The following is a 7,735-nucleotide window of genomic DNA, read 5'->3' on the forward strand; positions in this document are numbered from 1 at the left end:
TTATTAGTCCTCTCTCGCAGTTTATCGAGTAGAGGGATGGAAGAATCCTGCCCCTGGGATGCACTCAAACCAGCCAGCCAGATAAAGGCAGTTGTCCGACATGAAGCCTGGTTGGAATTTTAAAAATGCAAACTCCACAACCACAAAGGAGACGTCCCCGTTGTTTTTATTAGGATCTAATTTTAGCAGTACAGCTGATTTGAGGAAATGCGATTTAGTTTTACCCAAGGCTCATCCGTCATGCAGCTACTTGCTATTTATGATTTCACATATTTAAGAAAATCAGGTAAGAAGTCAAGGGCTGTTAGCTTTCTGAACAGGTTTTACCCCACCTCGCATGATATGAAACGAGGGTTCTTACTGCTGGATTCCGTTTTCTTTTTCAACTAAAAATGATCGGTATGTTTCCTTTTTGCTAGGTGCTTGCCGTTTTGCTTTTTCAAAGTTCAACATACACTATTGAGCCAGTTGGGGTTCCAACAGTGCATGCTACGATGGCTTGCTAATATGAGCTAGCCATGTGAAAAGAGCCTAAGACGATTCGAGCGCGCCTACATGAAATTTATGAATTCAAATTGACTTGTACTCGCATTATTTTTTTTGTTTGTTAATGAAGTCAAGTCCAACATACTGTAAAATAGCTTGTCTGGGTGGGAGAGCTCTTTGATCTGTTTTTAAACAATAGACACCTGCATTAAGGCTTTAAAGTAAAACATCTCCCAACTAGAACTTGACATTTTAATAATTAAAAAGAAAAAAAATCAAAGTGGTTATTTGGTGGGCAACCTCATCGTGAGTGTTTGTGGTCTTGTTGAACAAAGGTTAGCTCAACATCTGTTAGCTATCATTCGAACTACTTTAGTCCGTTTTTAAACAATAGACTCTTGCAAAAACCGCACAATTCCCATTTGTGAGATATCAACTTGGAGAATAGCAGGTGTTCTGTCAGGATGAGGGGCATTTTCACGACACCACCCTATGCTAAGACAGCTAGCCATGACGAGGAGGCAAAGGCATCCAATTAAAAAGCTTGCTCCTAAATTTCATTTTCAGCCTTGGCTAACAATACAACTCTACAATTAAATACTCGAAGGGAACAAAAATCCTAATCCCACAGTCAACATCAACGCGTTGCTTGAATGAAAAATATCAAAGTGTTTGCAGGTAACCTCACCCCAGGGGACGTCATCTGCGTGACATGATGTCGCTGCTAAATGTCAGTCGTGCAAGTTTCTTAATGACACCCGACACCAATCAGGCTGTACCTCGCTACTTGCTCAAGTCTCGCACAACGGGACGCGGTGAAAAGATTGTCACCGGGGATAAAAGCGGCAAGGGAGCGGCGGCTTTAGCGCCTGACATCAAATATCCAGGAAATTGCTAGCGTTGCGGCGACACTCAGCGCAAGACGTGAAGAGAGGGTAGCTGTCACTCGTCACGCCGGGAGAAAGTCGGCCCTCTTTGTGACAAGATTCACTTTTACAGCCGGGCTTTGTGTGCTTTGAATGCGTAAGCAGGTGGGGAGAGTGGCACGGAATACACAGTGGACCCCCGTTTATCACGTGGGATACGCTCTGAGCCTGAACTGCAGTAGGGGAAAATGTGCGATCTAGACCACACAAAAAGTGTATATTTTTTTTGTCCCAACAGATAAAGTTGAAGCCTTAAAACCTTTCATAAGGCGGCGTATTTATTCACAACCACAGGGCATTATTTTGGCCATGATCCCACAAGAAGTCGTGGGTGGGCGTGAGGTCAAGTCGGGAAGCCGTGTGAACTTTGAACCACCGGAATGAGAAACCCGGGTTTCCTTCGTACGCTCAGATGAAGATTTAATCATATAAAAGCACGCCCGAGTTGTTCCGAGAAAGGAGATAAATTGAATTGCTGGATGACAAAGTGTTTACGTTGAGGATCCCCTCTGGCATGGGTCGTAATGAGAAGGAAATCGGATGATCGCGAGTGGGAAGGAGGTAGGGGTCAAATAAACACCTTTGTCTTGGGGAAATATGCTTCCCCGGAGTGGCCGGTTTTATTTTTAGAACCCATGCTGGCTATCAACCTCTAGCCTGAACAACATGCTTATTATTGCAACCATGATTCCGGCCAGCGAACATGAAAGATGTCCACCCACACGTGTTCGGTGTGAACTACTTCAATATACGTCTGACATGGAAAAGAAAGATTAGCTACTACGCTGGAATCCTAAAAACGCCACCCACTCCTCCTTCTTCTCCCCTCATTAAAAATCCCAGAGTGAAAGTATACATTTCACAAGTTGCATGACTCTATTCTTAGTGTCAGCGCCCCGCAGGATGATTTAATGTTCGACACTGGGATGCATTACGGATGCCTTTGGATTGGGTTTGTGTTCGCGCGGGCCGCCTCCTTATAATCGGCTTTTCAGCGAGGGAAAGAAAAGTTCACTCATGTGAAAAGGTCAACCAGTTTCCGCAAAGGGAAGGGAAAAAAAAAAACATGGCTCAAGGCTGAGGGCGGCCTTAAAGAGGCAACAAACTGTCACATTTCTCCAAACTTCAAATGACTTGAACCTAAACTTTGCCTGACCTTAAACCTTTTGCTTCGCTACTGCCAGAACTGTGGCAAGAAGTAACCGTGTGGCAACGAAGCAGAATCGGTTCAAAGTTGCAGCCTGTGCTCCCGAGCTTTGGGATGCACAAATTAATTGGCACGTGATAGTCCCTAAGTGTGATAGTCTATCACGTGGGTCAATGAAGAGCGTACGAGAGTGCTCCAAAGCGAGACCGTCCCGATGTGGCTTCACAGCGACAGTTGTGACTTTGACTGTCACATTTGCGCCGCTAAAACGAAGGGAAGCTATTCCAACAGAGCCGACCGCTGCATTCATCCTTCCCAACGAGACACCTCTGCTCTCGGGAGACGGCAACACGGTTTCATGCTAACCGCAGCGAGAAACATGAAGGCGAGCTGTATCAGAAATTCTTAACGCCAGGTACAAAAATAAGTCGGCTATTTTTGGAGGTCGCTTCTTTCAGGTGCCCTGAGGGGGAAAAAAAGTGTTTGTGAAAGTCAAAGGGAGTGTTTTGACAAAAGTACAAAGTGCAGCGTTGAGCGCGCAAAATGTCAAGACGTTTGTAGTGAAACGTAGCGGGAACAAGCCGTGCGTCAAAATGATCCGTACCGGTTCTAAAGAAGCGCCGACACATCTCCGGGGATGAGACAGAGTGACTTTTTTTTAAGGCGGATTGTGAACGCACAAAATTGTGAGCACTGCCATAGCGACACGTTGAGATCACACCGATGAACGCCTGAGAATGCAAAGGATGCGGGCTCCCTCGTTCCCTTCAAGATGACTTTTCCCTCAAGAGTGGCGCCTACAAGTAGCATGCTGCCGCAACGTTTTATCCAACATGAGAAAGTTTGAGGTGTACTTGGCATCTGTGTGCAGATGCAATCATGCGCGCATACAGAAGCGGAAATGCGGAGAAAAACCTCGCTTGGTAAATTGAACCGGTGACCTGTGAGGAAGGAGGGTGATCCAATCTGGCGCTGAGGTGTTCGAGGTCTCAGGTTTCAACAAATGACAAAAAAAAAAAAATATCAAACAAAGAGCATTTTGTAAGTTGGACCTGGCTGTCTTTACAAGTAGAAGAATTGAGGAATAGATTCGAGGGAGTGCATTCGCACATTCTACCAGGGAAAATAACAGCACTTGGGTAGTTATTTTTATTGGCGCTACAGAAGACGTCTTCAGGCAAAGACTCTTGAGGCCGACCCTCTCATTTACACTCCACTCAACCAGTTGGCCGCACGATTGGTAAACAGGCTTTTCAGGCCGCGCTACCCGCTAATCTGCCGGGGGTGCTCCTTGGCCTCTGAGAAACCCACACCATTGACGTCGGCCGGGGGGGCCCCTTGAGGTGCGGCGAGCAATGCAGCTAATGAGTGTGAGGAGGTTTGGTGCCGGAGATCGATGCGAGCCGATGGGGCCCAGATTGTCGATGTCTCCGTAATCGCTGCTATCGCTCTCAACAACACCTGAGCCACAGGTGCGCTCAGTCCCCACGCTGCTCCACTGTTCTCTCTCCCTCATAAATAGAACATCACTGGACACTGAATAAGGCACACTAGTATCGCGGTGTCACAAGCTCATATCTATTGTTTTCTATACACGTGAACTACTATAGGATACATTCCTGTAACATCTATTCATTAGCACTGATAATTCTAGCTTAGTATCCGTCTAACTTATTTTTAATTAATATTATGTAGTTGTCTCGATTTTAAGTTGAGAAAGTCTCAATTTAGTTTCCCTAATGACGTTGCGTGTAGTTTGGCGTTAGCTTATGATATCAGGTGAGCTTTGGAATTTCGCAAAGTAGTTAGCTTCTCAAGCGACGTAGCATTTATGTCTGCCTACGTAGCTATCACCATGACCGATACGAACGACATATACCTAATACATTGGGCTAATTTGGTTTAAAATGCAATAAAGACTAAAAATGAAACCCGTAACTTGACAAACTAGTATGTCAGGGTGAGTCAAGTTATCACTGTAGTTGGAGCCTAATGGGTGTCCACTGAAGGCCATGTTAGTTGACATTTCCCTGCTCCGCTGATATCCGTCAATGCTTCGACCTTTCGGCGGGAGTTTTGGTGCGACCTACGCAGGCCCCCCCGCAGGGGAGACCTGGTGGCAAGACTCGCACAAAGCGGGGTTCCTATTGATCGGTCAGCACTCTCAAATTAAATAAATAAGAGATAAGTAACAGTCAAAGCCCGACAATGACACAGAGGTGACTACGTGTGCTAATCAATGGTGAGGTGGAATTTTTCCACCCCGGTTTTTCCGCTTTGAGATTCTTCTCCACAATCCCTCCCTACACTTTAAGACACGAGGAATTATTTTTAACATCACCTGGTCTTGGGCAAATTCAGATTTCCATCTTTCCCGCCCACCGCGCGCAGGGGGAGCCCAGCGAGCTGAAAGCTACACTCCTCCTCTGGTCTGTTCTCTCCAGTGCATCTCTTCACGTCGTACCTAAAGTAGTAATTTTCTTTCATATGGTAAAACTAGAACCGCACGGAAACATTTCAAATGAACTGAGTGTCAATCAGACCCCCGCAACTTATTTTTATAGGAGCACAGGGGGTTGAGAGGGAGATAGTGGCGGTCTGCGGGCTGACAAAAAACTCATGGCGACCAAACTGTGGTCGTGAGGCAGAAAGCCGCCGCGCAAATAGGCGAAAAAACCTCACCCTGCTTTCTCTCGGAGAATGATTGAAGCTACCAAGCCCAAAATTCCCAATTTGAGGGTCAGCAGATTCCTCCTGGTTTGCATCAGAGCAATTTCGCTGCCCTCGAGGTTGCACTCCGTAATGGTGCACGTCAAATTCAGTCTCCTTGGAGATTGCGCAATGGGTGAAGTGGGGAGGGGTGGGGGGGTAGAAGGTGATCATGGCCAATGGTTACAGAATAATGGGTGGGGGGAGAGGGAGGGGGGCAAAAATCTCAAGAGGGATTTGAGGCATATTCATGGTGTAATATTAATTCCATATATATGCTTATTAGCGTATGTTTCATTCATTGCTTGTATTCTCCGCGGTGGGAGAAGAAAATAGGCAATAAAAACTCAATTTTGGAAAGCAGCGGCTCATGCATTAATTCCGTTTGACATTGGCCGCTTGCGCGCGATGCTGACTGACGCGCGTCAGCGTGTCGCCGACGTAAGCACGGCACGAGTTGGGGGAAACTGACTGGATGAGGAAGAGATGAGCAATTAGGCTATTGTGGATATACTGTACTGTATTCCTGAAATGAATGAGTTGCCAAGAAAAATGCAGAGAGGGAGTTTTAAGTAGGAGAGCGAAATTTCCAAACAGGTCTGTCACATATTTTGTCACACCAGTTTCCATTTGGCGCAGTTTGGATAGGTACACATATACAGTAAATTATCCTAAAATAGCTAAACTCTTCACATTTTTGTCATCCTGTTGCTTGATTTTCTTGTGCGCTGCTATTGTGCAATGTCTCAAAATAACCAACCCAACGGTCACATTTTTTCTACCCTTGAGGCCAGTTTGTATTTAGCGCTTTGGTTTAACACTTGGAGGTTTGGTTCAATTTGGGGCACAATTTATTGGATTCCAGTTTTAAAGTGTAATGTAAAAATTATAACTTCCAACATGATCCGCTTTGTGAAAAGCTTTTTCACAAGGCCCCCCTCCAAAAATTCTGGCAATTTATTTATTTTTTACTGGTAAGTGCTTGTTGTGCCCTAAATTAAATCCGACGTGGCTGCACTGAAATAACAAGCAGTTGTGAAAGCCACCCATGTTGTCTCCTGGGAACAATAGGGCAAACAAAGAGCTTTTTGCTTGGTGACGAGCGATAAGGTTCATGTTATCAGTGAGCCCAGAGGGGGCCATTAGTGTCGCTCCCCGCAAACAACTGGCCCGCAGCCTTGTTATTGCTTATTTTAAATGCAGCCATTAGCAACAAGCAAGCATCTTGAGATTAGTTTGCAGCTTCATTTTATTTATTTTACAGACTAATTGCATAGATTTTATGATAACACGCGGGCCAATTAGGTGACAGCATCCAAAGAAGCCATTTAAAAAAGATTTGAGAACCCTTCAGAGTTGGCTTGTGAAGTTGTTTTTGTTGCAGTACGCTAATTATGTGGCATTCATTTAAGCCACTGTCGACAGAGCTAGCTTATTAGCAACAAACGTTAAAACAGCCATCGTTGTTAATGTTGACGCACAGTCGAAGATTCTAACGATAAATTCCATCTCAGAGTAGCTGATAAACAAAAATTGCTAAATATAGATGCTGGTGGTGCAGAGTGGGTGGACGACGTACCCCCGCCCACTACAACCCTGGCTATAAGTGAGGAATGTTAGCAGCTGATAACTACTTAGGGCTATAACTGATATTAAAGACACCTAAACATAACTTCCCGTAAGTTAAAACCTACTCGCGGCTACAGTAGCTCCAGTGACTTGCTATGGCTTAAGGACCAAAACTGAATGTCAACATGCTGTTTTGTAGGTCACTAACTTAGCCTTGTTTCCTTTATAAAATTTGAAACGTTTCATCCAGATATTGTTGAAAAAAAAAGTAACTTGCTAGCACCGAGGGTTGCTAAAAGCTAACATAATGGCCTGGAGCTACTTTCAGCTTATATTGCATATCTTGGTCATTATTTTGACCAAGATATGCAATATAAGCTAATGGCATCGAGGGCACAACCCTGAAAAAGATTATGTGCAAAAGCTTTTAACTGGAATAAATCCTGCTTGCTTCTTGAAATATAGCACTCAGCTCATAGCGCTCAAGCCATTTTTCATCCATATCCCATTTTGGGGGGATGGGGGGGGGGGGTTAAAGCGTTCAAAGGTTTTTCCATGTGTACATTAGCGCGTATTAGCTGTTAACATAAAATGGCAACGCTGGCTAACGCATGAGCGCGGCTCGGGTTAACAAAAGCTATTTCTCTGACCGATAAAAGACAGCTAATAAAATCTACATACAGCCAATAACGCTCCCATCTTTCAAAAGCTGATAGATAGCTTGCTTGATACTGTTCAGACAAGCTAGAAATGGCAGTTAAACCATTCTCGTAGCTCGTTTAAAAACAGTCATGGAGAGGAAAAAGCTGCTATTCATACCAACAGAATCTCTTCGCAGCTACAATGGATAAATCTTAATTCAAAGGTTGCTCAAACGTGGCAGTCAACAAATCTCCAA

This window comes from Hippocampus guttulatus, chromosome 21, assembly GCF_054856545.1.
Source record: "Hippocampus guttulatus isolate MCC_2025c chromosome 21, RoL_Hgut_1.0, whole genome shotgun sequence".
NCBI lineage: Eukaryota > Metazoa > Chordata > Actinopteri > Syngnathiformes > Syngnathidae > Hippocampus > Hippocampus guttulatus.